The sequence below is a fragment of the Carcharodon carcharias genome, chromosome 13 (genome assembly GCF_017639515.1).
Source record: "Carcharodon carcharias isolate sCarCar2 chromosome 13, sCarCar2.pri, whole genome shotgun sequence".
NCBI lineage: Eukaryota > Metazoa > Chordata > Chondrichthyes > Lamniformes > Lamnidae > Carcharodon > Carcharodon carcharias.
The window spans coordinates 121,049,006-121,066,387 of record NC_054479.1 but is presented as its reverse complement, the minus strand read 5'-3'; the positions used below and the strand labels follow the sequence as shown (position 1 = coordinate 121,066,387).

The window sequence follows — 17,382 nt, the reverse complement described above, 5'->3', positions numbered from 1 at the left end:
ATGGTAAACAGTCATTTTACAACATGGGAACCCAGACTATTCAGGTACACTCATCAAGGTTAGTTGGTGCGGAGTACAAAATTGCGGGTTACAAAAATGTTGTAGGAAGGGACGAGGAACCATGTACTTCTCATGCCCATGTGTTGCATAATTGTGAGGACCAGGTAGCTGAAGTTGACAGGGTATCTGAAGATGGAGACAGTAATTTGAATGAACAAGATGAGGCGATTTGTCCCAGAAGACAACTGCTGAAAGTTGGCACTAAAGTTACACACTTGCCAGAAGGGGTCAGTTAATGGTGGGATGTGACGATTGTAGGTAAAGTAGGGAAGGCCACTGGAAAATATAAAAACTGGTTAAATGTATGAGATAAAGGACAGGAGGTTAGGCCTATGGATTGGGAGCATGAAGTACAAAAATGGAAGGCATGGAAACGCAGTATCAGTTCAGACAGTGGGCCTGGGAGTGAACATGCCTCAAGGGAGGGATCACAAACTATTGAAAGAACATCTATAAATGGGAGAGGGAGATCAAACAGTAACAACTGGAGCATGATAGAAGGCAGGATAGAGGGCATAGCTTAACAAGGTCAAGGAATATGGCACAGGCTGCTAATGCTACAAGGAGCAGAACCCCATGTGATCGAGAAGTCTTAATAGCTTCAAACAAATTACTCGATAAATTAATAAAGGATGCCAAACAGCAAGAACTACATAGTTGGATAGAATTTGGAGTATACACAGGCACCAGATAGGGGTCAACCAGCTCCGTCTCATAGGTGAATATGCATGGATAAGGTGCTTCCTGATGGGACTTATAAAGCTAAAGCCAGGCTAGCGGCACGAGGGTTTGAAGAAAAATTGGGTGACCGGGATATGAGAGTAGATTCACCTATGGCAGGAAAAGTTATGCTGAAGAACTTTTTGGCTCTATTAGCTACAAATCCCTGGGACTGTTATTCCATTGATATTAAAGCTGCCTTTTTGAAGGTAACTTCATCAACTTCAAAGGGAATTTTTCTCCATCCACCAAAAGAGATGCCAATTGCAGAAGGGGCTCTCTGGAAGCTAAATAAATGCATATCTGGTTTAAATGACACCTCCAGAGTTTGCTATTTCTCAGTGAAGTCAGTTTTGTTAAATATGAGCTGTCTCCAGTCGGAAGCAGACCCGGCAATGTTTTATTGGTACCATGGAGGGAAACTTCAGGCATCTTTATGATGCATGTAGATGATTTTTTGTGGGGTGATAGAAGCGAATTTGAAACGGTTGTCATTAATGGGCTGAGAACGGAATTAAAAATTGGAAGTCAGGCTTCTGGTGCGTTTAAGTACATTGGATTGGAAATCGGGCAGAGCAGGTCTCACATCCTTTTACATCAGCAATCCTATTTAGAGAACATCAATCCCATTGCAGTTAGTTGTGGTAGGGCCTCCCAGAAAGATACAGCTGCTTCTGAAATGGAAAAAGAGGAACTCAGAAGTCTAATTGGGCAATTTAGTTCGTTAGGTAAGCAAACATGGCCGGACACCAGTTTTGACGTTTTTTGGAATTGAGCACTAAAATGAACCATCCCAAGGCTGAAGAAATCATTTGGGCAAACAAAACATTATTTTTAATTTTGACAGAGCACTGTGTTTTGAAATTCCCATCTTTGGGTCATCTTAGAAAAATGAAACTGTGTTTAGTGATGTGTCTTATGCAAATCTATGTGATGGATTTTCGAGTGTACGAGGATTTATAATATTTCTCATGGGGGAGAAAGGCAAATGCTGCCCTTTGGCATGGGAATCTAAAAAGATACAAAGAGTTGTAGAAAGTACGTTGGCAGCAGAGTCTCTCACCCTTGTTGAGGCGGTAGATATGGCATTCTTTATATGAAAGATACTGGCAGAAATTTTAAGTGGGAAAGGGTATTCAGGAACGGTACCTATCGAATGTCTTATAGATAATTAGTCACTTCGAGAAAATGTTCACTCTACGAAGTGTGTTAACGGTAAGAGTTTGCGAATTGACATTGCAAGCTTAAAACAGATGTTCGAGAATAAGGAGATTGCCAAGATCAAATGGATTGAGAGCAGCTACCAATTATCTGACTGCTTCACCGAAAGATGAGCCAGCTCCAAGAAGCTACTAGAGATCTTCCAAAGAGGGACGTCTTTTTCATCAAGAAGAAAAATATACTTCTTTTGTGTGGGCATATCTATACACGCGTTTTCTTTTAATGTGGGGAATAAGGTAAATTTATTGAATGAAAAAATATGTATTGATGTTTGTTTTTCTTGTGATTTTATAAATTTAAGGAATACTTTCTTTTTAAGAAGAGGGGAATCTGTTGGGGAAGGAAACAGTTAAAAGGTGTTCAATTGCTAATTATTAGTTAACATTTGGTTGTATAAAAGGGATAACAGGTGAGACAAGTTTGTTGATAAAAGTTTTGTGTACTAAAAGTAAAACTCTGTTTGAAGAAGCCAGTCTTGGTCTCAGTCTTTATTGCCAAGCAGCTATTGGACCTTAACAAATAAATCTGAGGTATTATATTGTAATAAAAAAACGACAGTGAGTATCGTCCATGAGGCATGTTTAGTTTTTGGCACCACTGTATGTTTTTAAACACAATTCTATTTATTGCAGTTGAAGATACTGAAATTATAACAGTTTTGAATGAAATAGAGTATTTTGTTCTCGAGTAATAGTTACGAATATGTCTTCAGCTCAGGAGAAAATACTTCCCAATTAGACTTTCATGCTTAATTACTATCAACAAGTTAGAGGTCAGATGTGTGACAGTTTGTATATTCCTAGGCCTGTGATTACTCATGGACAGCTTTATGTAGCCTGTTCCAGAATGGGAAACTTTGATTCTGTTAATGTCTTTGTTGAAAGAATAAATAGAAATTCTACATTTAAAGGAGCGCTGTTACAGTGCAAATACTATCATGACTCATCGGGAATAGTGCACTGTAATATCAAGCCCCACTGCTCCCTGAGCCGCGACAAATGTGAAAAAGTTTGATCAAACCACCAGATTGCCCCAGTTCTACCTAACTGCTTAATTTAGCACCAGCTTTGTAAACTTACTAAGTAAACAACTGTTTATTGAACAAATTATCTTTAACTAATGGCAAAAGAAATAAATATGAACTGCCAACTTCTAACACAAAACTTAAACTCTACCCCCTTCTTAAATCCCTACACACACACAAATGACACCCGCACGCACGAGACGCGCATGGGGGGCCGGGCGCACACGCACCGACACCGCGCGCGCACACCGACACCACGCGCGCGCATGCACCAACACCACGCACCTTCAGTATTTAGTTCACTGGTTGAGAACTTGCTTTTCAATGTATCTTAATAATTGTTTCCCCCCTTTCCTTTTTATAGGGGTTTCCTCAGAGAGAGAGAGCAGGCTATAGAGATATGAGGAGGGGAGATTTTAGATGTTTTCTCTTTGTAGGCCAGAAGCTTTCTGCTGCACAGTTACCACACAAAGCATGGTCACCTAGTCAGGAGCCAATTAAAAAGCTGTTGTCAGGTGGCATCTTTGGTCCAGGGCTCCTTTCTGGCATCATCCTGTCTTTCATGGCACACTTTGTTCCAGGGTAGCAATATTGTATATATCTCTCATCCTGTTCCAGTGGACATGTCTTTCAACCTGTAGCTATTTTAATTCTAATCCACAGTCCAACAGGAAATACAAAGATATGTTCTTTACAACAGTCCAGCAGAAATAAGAAGATATGTTCCTTACAGTACTAATTTGGGCACAAATGTTTTTTGACCTGTTTTGTGGGTTTTGGGTTCCTTTAACATGAGAAAAAAAATCCAACTCCATATGTTCAAACATTTATCAGTTGCTATTTTTAAAAAATTGATTTCCTGCTGAACAAGAAGATGGCTGCAACAAGTCATGTGACCACAGGGTTGGTCCTTTGTCCTGGGAGTAAAATGGTCCTGGAAATAAAATAACTTAAAAAATATAAAAGAAACATGCTAACTCTTTATAGTTATGTAGATGTCAGCACATAAGTTGACCTTTGAAGCCTTGAAAAACCCCTCCAAAAACAGGGGGTTTTGCTGAGTATAAAAGTGAAATCGCAGCATCGGTGTGGGTGATCACCATTTTGAAATGTCACCTTCCGACGCAAAGAATGGGTGTATCTTAAACTCATGCACATCTTTGCAACACGGCCTACATTGTCTGCTTGATCCCTTACATTCAATGGTAAAGTACCGGTAAGTAAAGCATGCATTTGTGGGAAGAAGAATTGAGGCTGAATACTAAAGCAAGTGTAACATGTGGCTGAAAATGGGAGTGAGGTTCAACTTCTACGCCGAGTATGTTCAAAAACATAATTTTGGGGCTGACAAAATGGAGTTGTCTTATATGCTGGTTCGACTGTTTGCTGCCTTTACCGTTCACTGACCCTCCAGCCCACTGCCTCCCCAGCTCGCTGACCATCCAGCTTGCCACCTGTCCCGCTCGCTGATCCTCTAGCTCGCCACCTCCCCCGTTCCCTAATCACCTGGTCACCACCGATCGTGCTCTCCTATGCATTCTGTTTCCTGACCCTCCCTCACACCAACCTTCACTCTCGCTGCCGACCCTTGGTCTCACTGCCCATTCTCCCTCTTGCTGCCAACTTTCCTATTCCCTGCCTCGCTTGCTCGCTGCTTCCCCCTCCTTAACCTTCGTTCTGAGTGAGGACTCGGGGATGAGTATGAGAGACAGGAAGATCACCTTCGGAGTGGTAGCAACTTCGAGTTGCAGAGTTGTGAAGGTAAGGTGTGAGAGTAAGGATTGGTGAGAGAGAGGGTTGGTTGGGAGCGGGAGAGTGGAGAGCAGGAGAGACCGCTCCAACATGGCAGTGACGGGTCGTGTGACCTGACATCAAACGCCGCGCAAAATGGCATCAAAACAAAATTCCCAACGCTAAATGTGAATACCAGCCCCATTAACGGTGCGATGTTAAAACAGAATGAGTTAAATGGGACAACTTGAAATGGGGACTTACTGTATTCTATGCTGGGCAAAGAGTGTGTTGGCTGTGATTGGAACCTTCAGCCACAGTTTTATACTTCGAATAGTGACTGAAGGGACAAAAGCCCTACAATGTTTTTTTACAAGCAATGTTGATGGCTTAGTGAATTTATCTACTGTATAGGTCAGCAGGTTTAATTATTGACCTGCCTGAAGTTAGCTGATTTCAGCATGTGCCATTGTAAGGATCCTACAACTGGACTTGCCAACTTTAGTTAGCGACCAGAAAATTGATCTCATTATTTTCAGCCACCAGGTGTTTTGAAATGTTGACTTCAAATTCAAATGTTACGGAGATGCTCTTTCAAAATTTATTATTGCCAACATATCTTGGGTAAAATATCTTATGTTAGCCCAGATTTTGGATTGAAAGTAAAGGTAAGACCAACAGTGCTCATCGCTATTGGGAGTAAATTGGGCAGCAACTTCCAGAGTATACACTTGTGCAGTTAAAGATGGAAATCCTGAAATTGGAACTCAAATTTTAGGAAGGCAAATGGAATGTTGTTATTTCTTGTAAGGGGAATGGAATTTAAAAGTAGGTATGTTTTGCTGCAGTTGTATAGGGTATTGGTGAGATCACGTTTAAGAGCACTATGTACAGTTTTGATCTCCTTCTTTAAGAAATGAAACAATTGCATTAGAAGCAGTTCAGAGAATTTTGTTTTGATGCCATTTTGCGCTGCGTCTGATGTCAGGTCATCCCGATTCCTGGGATGAAGAGGTTATCTTTTGGTAAAGGTTGGACAGGTTATGCCTGTGTCCATTGAAGTTTAGAAGAATGAGAGACAATCTTAGTGAAACATACAAGATTCTGAGGGGACCTGCTGAGTTTTTCCAGGTATTTTTCTTTTTGTTTAAGATTCTGAGGGGACTTGACAGAGTGAATGTAGAAAGGATGTTTCCCCTTGTGGGAGAGACTAGAACTAGGGGACGCAGTTTAAAAATAAGGGGTCTCCCATTTAAGACAGATGAGAATTTTTTTCTGAGGTTTGTGAATCTGTGGAACTCTCTTCCCCAGAGAGTGGTGGTGGCAGGGTCATTGAATATTTTTAAGGCACAGATAATAGACTCTTGACAAACAACTGAGTCAAAGGGTATAAGGGATAGGAAGGAAAGGAAAGGCCACAGTCAGATCATCCATGATCTTACTGAATGGCAGAGCAGGCTCAGGGAGCCGAATGTCCTACTCACCCCCTAATTCGTATGTTCATAAGTTTCCCTCCTGCTTCACAGGCTGTGCGTTAACACTACCTCACCAAGAGATCCTGCATTGAGATCAATTTTAGGGCTTGAAGTTGTGCTATGTAGCTATTAAATGGGACAAAAAAAAAAGGATGGGTGTTTTCAGGAATATTTAAGTTTTTAAGGGCTGATAATTCATAAATCCTTTGTAATAACCTCTCCCGCCCTGAAAATTTAATTTTACAACTGTGGATTATCATTCCCCTAGAATTTAATTAGTGCTGTAGAATTACAAAAAAACTAAACTTTTTCTGCCTCTCTTTTATCTCTCTCAATCCCATTTCCATTTCCAAATATTTATTTTGCTTTCTATACATGATTTAAATCAAATTCATGCATCCTGATTTATACTTATTGGTTTAGACTCTGCATGTGTCAGTGAAGATTCGTCGATCTGATTAGAGAGCCCACGCTGTTGCTTGCCCTATTCACAGACACCACAGATTCCATGGATTCCCAAATGACAGCAGGATTCTCAAAAGTCCATGAAAACATTGTGCTGTCTGTGCTGTCAGTCACCACTGACTGCAGAATATGGCCACAGATACATCTCAACTTTATGTAAAATTTCTAAATCACACAACAATCCCTTTGATAGATTTTACATCATTTGAGTATGTTTAAAATATGTGGGTTAGAGTATTTTTTTCTGTCCTCAGGGACTGCTTGGGAAATGATGAGAATGGTAATGTATCAGCTGACTTAATGTTAATTTGAAGCAGTCGCTAGAAATAGTTTTAAGTGGAAAACTCAAAAGACTTAACGTTGTATTTAGAGTAAGAGCTGTAGTAATAATATTAACTAACAAATCTGTATCATTAATGAAACCGACCCATTTTGTAAATGTTACTAAAAACTGTTCAGCGACTTATTTTTTCAATTTAGTACTGTTTTTCCAAATTTCCTCTCTCCCCTTTTCTTTAGTTCTTAATTTTTTATTTCCTCTTCATTACTATTATTTTGTTTTTAAAAAAATCATTTTTGATTTAATTGTGCATATGGCATTTTTGCCTTCATACACTGCTCTGACACTCCAGCAAAGTTTTGTTTCTTTCATAGTTAAATTACTAGAAAACTAGTGTAACAGAAGGATAGAATACAAGAGCAGTTGCTGACTGAGTGCACGTGAGCTCAGGAGTTGAGTTTTAAGTGAGTAAGTATAAGCAGAACAGAAATAATGAACAATAATACAATGCAAAGTATGACATGATAAAGAGAGACACAGAAAGAATACAGAGAAGTCGAGCAGGGAGTGAATGATAGAACATGGCATGCTAATGCACAAAAAAAGGAGAATCCATAGAAAAGACAATTTGGTACAAAAAAAGAAAATCAGTGATGGGATTAAAATCAGTTAGGAAAACAACTAATAATCAGTACAAATTTAATCTAATTTCAATTTCTATCAAAGCTCTGTGAATAATTTCAGCTGTTTTACACTTTTAACCAACATTTTGTTTATTGCCAGCATCAAAAATATTACAAACTGTAAGTGCATCATTTAATCTCCCTTGCCTTACAAAACAACATACTCTATTGACCTGTAAGCAATGTAAGATCTTAGTACAATTTGAAGTTCGGCATGTGTTTGGGACATTTGGTTGCATTGCAAATTTATGTGCCACACTTTGTTTATTTAAAGTCATTTGGACTTGTACAAATTTCCCTAGCAATTAATTGTAAATTCCTTAATTAATAAAAGGACAAGAATATTTGGTACTCCTAACTAACCATACCAAACATGTTTTCCAAAAAAAGAATAAAACCTATGTTTCTGTCCTCAAGCCTCAAGAGAAATTATGAAAATGTCAATCATTATGTGATACACATAAATACTACAGTTATTTTACAACTAAATTAAAACTGATCTTCATAGACAAACACCCATGATATATTAAAAATGCTGAGTGTTGTAACATTCTGTCTCAAAACACATTTCAAAATCCTAAATTAGGCTTGTTAATGGGTAAACTCAAGTGGCAACATTTTCCTGCTATATTTGCTATGCCTGTGATCGTTCTTCACTGTTAAATGCCTTTCTATTACGCTAGTTGCAGAACACATCTTTGGAATTGTATTTTGACCCTGAGATTTAACATTCAGTTCCACTGCAAAGACACTTGGTGGCAGCATAGGAATACCTTGTGTCCTGAAGCTATTAATGTATATAATATTTTGGAAAATGCTTTTCTTTTAAAATAGAAGTTAAGCCTGCGAGTGTGTCGTAATTGGGTTGAAGCCAGCTAGTCTGGGTGCTTTGATGGGTACTAGTTTTGATATGGAAGAGAGATAGCATTCATTTGCATTTTTTTGACGAGAGCATTCAAGAGGTGGGGGGAAAACTTGACGCCTATCTAGCAGATACCAAGCCATATATTTATATTACTAATAAAATTAGTATTATGACAGGGCTTTCATTGTTAAAAGGTGAAGTTCAAAGAGGCTGATGAGACAATGAGAATTTGAATTCAATCAGCGGTGGTAGGTATAACTTCAATAGTTTTTGGGTGTGCAGAGCAGAGGCAATGTAAGATTAAAAGGCAGCTGCAAGCCTCCAACTGGCTCCACAGTGAAAGGAACCTCCTTTTGGATTAATTGAAAATGCTTTGCCTGATGTTTGGTTAAGTCTATGGGTTGCTGTTGCCTTAAGAGATTAGTTTGGGAATTTGTTAAAAGTTATGATGGCAGTAATTTGTAGCCATATGTATATATATTTTAAACTGTGTAAATTAATAAAATGCTTCAATTAGTTTAATGTAAAACCTCTAGAACTAATGGTCTAATTCCTGAATTTAGAGTCGCATCTAAAGCATAACACTTAAAATTATAGATTGTGATAGTTTTTTATAGTTTCCCTCTGGGATTTTTAAATAACTCCGCTTTACCAACTGCATTGCTCATAACACTTGAGTTTAAGCAATGCACTTGACACTAAAAAAATGAAAGTTAAGTATTATCTTGAATTCTTGAGTCAGTCTTAAAATTAGAATGTAATTTATAATTTTTAGAATAAAATCAGTACTCCCTCATCCATAAATATCAAATCAAATGCAGCCACCTTATAAACCAGCTGTAAAATGTACAGAAAAAATACTCAGCAGGAAGACCTGCTGAGTATTTCCAACATTTCCTGTTATTATTTCAGATTTCCAGCACCTGCAGTACCTTGCTTCTGTAAAATACGCACCCTTCCTAACGTCTTGTAGTACCATTCTCAGAAGTAATCACGTCTGCCGTTCCTACTTCACCTGTGTTGCCAGAGGTTTTGTGGGGCTCCCTTCTTCAGCAAAGGATAACCTTGAACTTTCAATTCTCTCCATCCAATCCTGTGCCCCCTTCCTTCCCCACCCCACTCCCTCACAAAAGGTTACAAATTGAAACTTGTATGTGACTGAATGAGGATTGAAAGAATGAGTTTGCTTAAGTTGGAACTTCGTACGTGCATTTCTGAAGACCTTGTTAGTTTAAGTCTTGAAAATCATCTGCTTGAGGTAATATCGCTAGTTTTCTTTGCCCCAAATTGATAGTGAGTATTGTTCCCTGGTCCTCCATTAAACAGAGACACCGTCCCAGCAATTCAAAATCCAAAGCCATTCTCCACAAAGTGGTTATTTCAGCCTGATGATTTTTCATTTCTCCCCCCTCTCATTATTAAGTTGCCCAGAATACAATACTTCAGAAAGTATTTAATCGACTGTGAGGGTCTTTGGGATGTCCTGAGGAGTGAATGGTGTCTATAAATGCATGTTGGCATTGTTCTTCTTTAAGTAGCGAAATCAAACTTGCCATAATAACACTCATCCTCCAATGAATGGCAGCATCTGAATGATTGGCTTACAAATTCATGTTTTAATTCACCCACTTCCCCACAGAAATATTTGGAGTGTGGTATATAGATGAAGACCTCCCACCACCCTCAAGTCATAGATTGCTGTGCATTTATAAACATATTAATCATGAAAGACTGTATACTTTATAAAGGATAAACTTAGCCATAATTGTGCACACTGCTATGACGCTGTCCATGGGGTCCATTTCTTGAGACCACTTATTAGGTGAGACTGCTTTACAATGAGCTCCTTTCAAAAACAATCAGATCAGCAGCCAGAATAATATAGCTATACAGGAAAACTGGTTGAAATAGGCTCATTAAGGGACAAACCATCTGATCTGATGTAAACAAACAAAGGCAATTCAGATAAATTAAATTTTATTTCTTGTAATTGAAATATGAATATACATGTACAATTGGACTATTTAAATCCACTTACAATCATTGTGATGATGGATGTGTGTTGAAAATAAATCAGTAATTTTTAACTGTTTATATTTACTCCTTGCCCCTGTCTTTGCTAGATACAGGATGTTCTGAAGTAATGCAGCAGTTGATTTTTTTCATTGGGTTCTGACCATCTCAGCGATTCTTCTAGGTATTGGATTACTGTATGAGATGATGGCAGTGGCTCTGTCTTGGCATAGCCATCATCCAACATACGAATGAGGAGCAGGAGTAGGCCATTCAGTCCCTCTAACATTCATTAAGATCATGGCTGATCTGATTGTGGCCTCAACTCCACATTCTGCCTACCCCAGATAATCTTTGTCTCCCTTGTTAGGCATGAACCTATCTTCCTCTGCCTTAAAAATATTAATTGAACCTGCCTCCACCGCTTTCAGGGGAAGTGAGTTCCAAAGATGCACAATATCCTGCCAGAGAAAATTTCTTCTTATCTCCGTCTTAAATGAGAGACCCCTTATTTTTAACCTGTCTTCCCTAGTTCTAGTCTTTTCCGCAAGGAGAAACATCCTTTGAGCATCCACTTTGTCAAATCCCATCAGGACCTTATATGTTTTAATAAGATCACCTTTCAATCTTCTAAACTCCAATGGATAGAGGACCAGCCTGTCCAGCTATTCCTTGTAAGATAGCCCCTCCCATCCCAGGTATCAGTCAAGTGAGTTGTCTTTGAACAGCTTTGTAACGCATTTATATTCTTTTTTAAATAAGGAGACCAAATTGTACACAGCACTCTAGATGTGATCTCACCAATACCTTGTAGCAAAACATCCCTACTTTTATATTCCATTCCCATTGCAATAAATGACAATATTCCATTTGCCTTCCTAATCACTTGTTGTGCTTTTTATTTGTCATGGGATGCAGGAGTCACTGGCAATGCCAGCATTTGTTGCCCGTCCCTAATTGCCCTTAGAATTGAGTGAACGTACGCCATTTCAGGTGGCAGTTAAGAGTCAACCACTGCTGTGAATCTGAAGCCACATGTGGGCCAGACCTCGTATGGATGGCAGATTTCCTTCCCTAAAGGACATTTGTGAACCAGTTGGGTTTTTATGACAATTGACGATAGTTTCGTTGTCACCATAACTGAGACAGCTTTCAATTTCAGATTTAATGGAGTTCGAATGCCACCAGCTGCCATAGTGGGCCTCTGGATTACTAGTCTGGTGACATTACACTGTGTCACCATCTCCACCTGCGTACTAACGTTTCCTGATTCATGTAACAGGGCACCCAGATCCTTCTGTACCTCAGATTTTTGCAATCTCTTTCCATTTTAATAATATGCTGCTTTTCTATTCTTCCTGCCAAACTGGGCAAGTTCACATTTCCCACGTTATACTCGAACATCTGCCAAATTTTTGCCCACTCACTTAACCTATTTATGTCCCTTTGCAGATTCCTTATGTCCTCTTCACAACTTACTTTCTCAGCTATCTTTGTATCACCAAATTTCGCAACCATATATTTTGTCCAAGTCATTGATGTAATTTGTAAATAGTTGAGGCCTCAGCACTGATCCTTCTGCCACTCCACTCATCACAATTTGCCGACCTTGTAATTATCCAATTTATGCCTTCTCTCTGTTTCCTGTTAGCTAACCAGTCCTCTATCCAAGCTAATATGTTTCCCCCTACACCACGAGCTCTTATTTTGCATAGTAACCTTTGATGTGCCGCTTTGTCCAATCCCTTTTGGAAATATAAGTACAGTACATCCACAGGCACTCCTTTACCCATATAGTTTATTACTTCCTCAAAGAATTCCAATAAATTAGTCAGACATGATTTCCCTTTCACAAAGCCATGTTTACCCTGCCTGATTGCATTGAGATTTTCTAAGTGCCCTGCTACAACCTCCTTAATAATAGATTCCATTAATTTTCCTATAAAATATTAAGCTAACTGGCCTGTAGTTTCCTGCTTTCAGTCTTCCTCCTTTCTTGAATAGAGGAGTCACATTCGCTGTTTTCCTATCAAATGGGACCTTTCCAGAATCTAAGAAATTTTGGAGAATTAAAACCTATGCATCTACTATCTCAGCAGCTACTTCTTTTAAGACCCTAGGATAAAGTCCATTAGGACCTGGGAACTTGTCAGCCTTTAGTTCTAATAATTTTCTCAATACCCTTTCCCTGGTGATTGTAATTGTTTTAAGTTCCCCTCCCTTTCACCTCTTGATTTACAATTATTTTATTTCTGCGATGTTATTTGTATCCTCTACAGTGAAGACGGATGCAAAATATCTATTCCATTCATCCATTATTTCCTTATTTTCCATTATTAATTCCCTGTTCTCACTCTCTAGAAGACCAACACTCACTTTAGTTATTCTTTTCCTTTTTAAGTACCTGTAGAAACTCTTATTGTCTGTTTTTATATTTCTAGCTAACTTTCTCTGCTATTCTAATTTCTCCCTCCTTATTAATCTTTTAGTCATCTTCTGCTGTTCTTCATATTCGGTCCAACATTCTGACAGGTCGCTCAACTTTGAGCAATTATATATACTTTTTCTTTCAATTTGATACTATCTTTACTTATTCTCTTCATTTTACTGGACATCTTAAGGGGTTGGATCTGTTGTACTGATACTTCATCATCTGTCATCTTCTCGGTAGCTTCTTGGCATTGGTGTTCAGTAATGCATTACTGTCGCCAGTATCAATTTGGCTCCAAGTACAGATCTGCTGTTGTTTATACTGGGCATTAATCCATCATAGTCCACAATATGCTTCTCGCTTTCAAATATTTCTTCTTCTATGAAGTGTTCAAAATCATCCTCCTTGTCGCTGTTGCTTTCAGTCTTGTATGCAGCACCTTGGGCATGTTTCCGGGAGTTTTTGATACAGGTGATTATCACTTCTTGCCAGGCATGGCCACATATGTAGGTTCCCACTTTCACATTGAGTTTTTCCAGGCCAATTGTCGCATGGACCTTACTGTTCACCATTCTCTGAATCAGTTTGTTAATTATATCAATTAAGGTTAGAGGGTATTGATTGGATGATTACTTGAGCACAAAAAAGAGACACTTACTGATGTGGCATGCATTGTGTGAGGAAGTAGATGCCTATAATGTTTCACTTTAAATTTCCAAGTGAAGACTAATTCTGGTTTCTTCTTCCACCAATTGGCTATGAGGACTATAACAAGCTTCTCTTCTGTTTGAAGGAATTATGATGCTTTGGTCTCTGCTGGATGAACCATGTAAGTACGGTTTTGTTGAGATGTGTGTGGTCGGCATTTCTGTCTGTCTTTCTTGCTTGGCCACCTTCATGCATCTCCATTGACACTCTTCTCAACTTCTCTTTATCTTTAAGCCACCCACAAAGTGTTAATTCAGTGTTCCTTGTTATTTTCAAAACTGCTGCTTACCTTCCTTGATTGGGGTGATGATTTTTAGCTTCTCAGCAATGGTGTAGGGCTTCCTCTTTTGTAATTCTGTAAACATAATCTTGCTTTGATTGTTGTATGGGTTTAGCGCAAGTTTGACCTGTATTTATTAGGGGAAAATTGGCGCCTTAATTAGTAATGAGGCTGCCATCTCGTTGGCTGGTTCTAAATTAATTGTAGAGCCATTTGTACTTCAACAATGATCTGAAAGGATAAACCTGGATGTTCAAGGTGGACCTGCCTTAAGTTCCCTGATATGGCAAGCTGCATTATGGTGGGGTCCCAGTGTAGTTTATGTTAAAATACCACTGTTGGTTGAGTTAGTCTGAACAGAAATAACTCTCAACCCTCCATTGACTTGTGATGAGTAGTTGGGTCTGATTTTCATCTGCAATTACATTCATCTGATTATCTTCCTATTTTGTCTTGTGCTTGTTTGCAACACTTTGGATATTCAAAAATGTTTTAAAAGGAGAGAATGCCAGCCATTCCTGCATTACTTAATGACCTTATAATCTGGACCAGTCCCTAGACATTTACAAGTGGATTTATAAGCAGCTGCCCTTAACTATTAGATCCTCTTGACGTCAGGAAATGCTTGCAAGTCAAACATCGGACTACTTATGAGGCATGCCATGGAGCATTGGCTACCAACATACAAAGCATAAATGGCATAGAAATAGACCACTTGAACTATAAAGTAAAACCTCTCCTTATTCTGTGTCACAATGTGCTTTCCTTTCCAATTTATTGTGATAAATTGCTAACAACAGTTTTTTTTCTGAAAAGTAATTAACTTACATTGAGGGCAAAAATAGCCCGTTTTCTTCTTGCCCTAGCTTGTTGCCTTGGAACTGAGCCAATTTTCAGAGAGAATTGTTGAGCAAGTCAATCACATTTTGTATAAAGCCTATAATTTCCTGTTGGTTTTTATGATCTTGAAATAACTTTACTTCTGCAAAAGGGAGAAGCTAAGTAAAAAAAAAAGAATCATTTTATGATTCTTCTCAGAATTGCACCTATAGATTTTGCCACAGGATGTACTTAACCAATGGCCTTAAAGGGACAGGTTAAGTTAGCAACTGTGTAACTGCTTGAGATTGAAGACTATATATGAGAAATACCAGTGGAGATATGCCAGGTCTCAAACGAAATGATGTCAAAAGACTTGCAGGAGAAGAGTGGATGAGGCTAAAGGCCTGCACAAATGGATTTTGTGTTTAATTGGGCTAACTCGTTAGAATCTATATCTTGCTGCTACTGCTATATGATTTGCATTTGTTCCTCATTGTATTCAGCAATGTTACCGTACCTAGATGGGTTCTTGTACCTTTGCAGAAAATGGGCGACTGAAGGATATACTAAAGTTACAGAATTTGGGCTGCTGCGCTGTCTGCCTGATTTCAGAATAATTGCAGCATGGACTGAGTACAGGAAACCACCAAATAGATTCTTATGATACTTTGCTCAATTGTGAAGAAAAAATGTCTTGTTTTTATGTGTGTAATGTATTTTCGATTATGAATATCGAAGAAAATTAATGAAGAAATTGCAAAAAAGAACCATGTTGCATAAGAAAAGCGTAATTATGACCTGGGAATGCGGATGTTGTCCTGGGAATGCAGATGTTGACATAAGCGTGCTTTAAAACCTTCAGCTTTAAAGCAAATTTCCAAACTCAAGCCAAATTTTGGATCCTTGGACTTGAACAAATTTTGATGAAGAACTGTCACCTCCTTGATTACGACAAGAACTTCAATTAAAGGCATCATATAAATAATGAAATATTCCAACTTCATAGGAACATATAAAACAAAATATCATACCAAGTCACATAAGATATTAGGTTAGATGACCAAAATCTTGTGAAAGAACTTTTAAGGAGCATCTTAAAGGAGGAAAACGCAATTGGAGGAGGGAATTCCAGAGCTTGGGGCCGAAGCAACTGAAGGTGCGACTACCAGTGGTTGAGTTATTAACATTGCGGATGCACAAGAGGTGCACAGATATCTCGGAAATTTGGGGGTTGGGAGGAGATTCCAGCAGTAGAGAGGGCGAGGCCACGGACGGATTTGAAACCAAAGATGAGAATTTTAAAATCAAGATGTTGCTTGACCAGGAGTCAACATAGGTCAGCCAGCACAGGGATGATAGGGGAAGCGGGACTTGGCTGAGAGTTAGGACATGGGTAGCAGAGTTTTGGATGACCTAAAATTTAAGGAGGGTAGAACGCGGGAGACTAACCAGGAATAGTCACATGTAGAGGTAACAGAGGCCTGAATGAGGATTCCAAATAACAGCTGAGCTGAGATGGGATCAAAGTCAGACAGCATTATAGAGGTGGAAATAGGGGGAATTGATTTGGATCTTAATAAACTGTAGGCTATTGCTGAAAAAAGACACTTGCACACTTCAGAATAATTTGCAGCCATACCAAATGTAAAGGAAACAACAATTTATACTGCATGACAGAGTGCTAATTGGTTGGCAAGTGGACTCTGAAGGGCAAGGTATCTCAAAAATTTGAGCAACAGCTGAAGCTAGTTAGTTAATTCTGCTATAATGCAGCAGCAACACATGTGGTGTTCACCACTAACAGGATGCTGCCATCAAGCCAAAAAGACGTTCAGCCTATCATACAAATGAGTAATGTGGTATGTGAATTCCAGTGCTGTTATGATGCTAGATATGTAGGCTGTACTGCTCAAAGACTGGTGGATTGTATCAATGAGCATGTCCCTTCAGCTGTTCGCAACAGGAAAAATACTGACTGTACCCAACCAGCCCACGCTTACAAAACTCAAAACAGTGTCCATCATAAGATGTGATTCCATAAGTGGACAACATTTGCTAAACAATCCTGTGTGTGTTAAGAATTATACTGATGATCAGTTTAAGATTATCAGTCAGGCTCACAGTGTGATTTGCTTGCTCGTGCTAAAAGCTACATTTATTAATACACAGGGCCTTGCTCTTTGCGGACAGAAAGAACATGTACACACATTGCACATTTTTCAACCAAACAAAAAAAGTGACAGCCATTCTCTGGTTCATTCCCTAGGGCAATGCCTTGACCAATCAGAGTCAGAGGAGATGATGGCCTAGTGGTAATGTCACTGGACAGGTAATCCAGAGACCCAGGCTAATGTTCTGGGAACATGGGTTCAAATCCCAGTGGAATTTGACTTCATCCAATAAATCTGGAATATAAAACTAGTCCCAGTAATGAAACTATCATCAATTATCATTAAAAACCCATCTGGTTTACTAATGGCCTTTAGGGAATGGAACATGTCATCCTTCCCTGGTCTGGCCTACGTGTGATTCCAGACCCACAGCAATGTGGTTGACTCTTAACTGCCCTCTGAAGCGGTCTAAGAAGCCAGTAAGTTCAAGGGT

At 39.0% G+C, this 17,382-nt stretch overlaps 1 protein-coding gene across 10 annotated transcripts in view; it reads left to right on the top strand.

Moving 5' to 3' along the window:
- The window catches only part of LOC121285811 (SRSF protein kinase 2-like), a 246,803-nt gene that overhangs the window by 70,732 nt on the left and 158,689 nt on the right, over window positions 1-17,382 (top strand). The window contains exon 1 of one of the 10 annotated variants that reach the window (XM_041202662.1): window positions 13,781-13,797. The exons of the other annotated variants lie outside the window; for them this stretch is intronic. The gene's annotated coding sequence lies outside the window, so the exon portion shown is untranslated. Of the gene's footprint in view, window positions 1-13,780; window positions 13,798-17,382 lie in introns of those variants that run through there. 10 annotated transcript variants of the gene reach the window in all.